The 499-nt window shown below is 47.1% G+C and overlaps 1 pseudogene; it reads left to right on the top strand.

Moving 5' to 3' along the window:
- LOC102773986 overlaps positions 1-499 on the top strand; it is a 43,091-nt pseudogene that overhangs the window by 41,216 nt on the left and 1,376 nt on the right.

Genomic DNA, 499 nt, shown 5'->3' with positions numbered 1-499 from the left:
TGGGGGCGAGCACACTGGCACGGGGGGGCAGGAGGGGGTGATCAGGCTGGTGGGGGGGCTTTTGGGGGCAAGCAGGCCGGTGGCGGGGGACAGTTGGTGGCGAGCAGGCTGGCAGGCAGAATGGTTAGGGGAGATCAGGCAATGTTGCTCAATATTTGGGAAGGAAAGAGGGTGGGTATACCCATCAGTGGACAGTATATGTAAAACCATTTAGAAATGAGGCTATGTCAGCACATGTGAAGAAAATCCAATTTAAGTTACATGAAAGCTATGGCAGTCCTCTAAGAGTTGTTACTTAAGCTTCCATGTAAAGCAGGATGGGACGATTTCAAAATAATCTACACTAATAAAAGAGAAAAATTGTAATTGGTGTACGACGCTACCCTTTTCATTGGATAATCAGGGTTATATGCAAATTAACTGCCAACTAAGATTGGCAGTTAACTGCCAACAAGATGGCGGTTAATTTGCATATGTAGGCACAATGCAGGGAGGCGAA

The sequence above is a fragment of the Myotis davidii genome, unplaced genomic scaffold (assembly GCF_000327345.1).
Source record: "Myotis davidii unplaced genomic scaffold, ASM32734v1 scaffold376, whole genome shotgun sequence".
Classification (NCBI taxonomy): Eukaryota; Metazoa; Chordata; class Mammalia; order Chiroptera; family Vespertilionidae; genus Myotis; species Myotis davidii.
The sequence above is the reverse complement of the archived record's forward strand: the minus strand, read 5'-3'. Positions and strand labels throughout refer to the sequence as shown.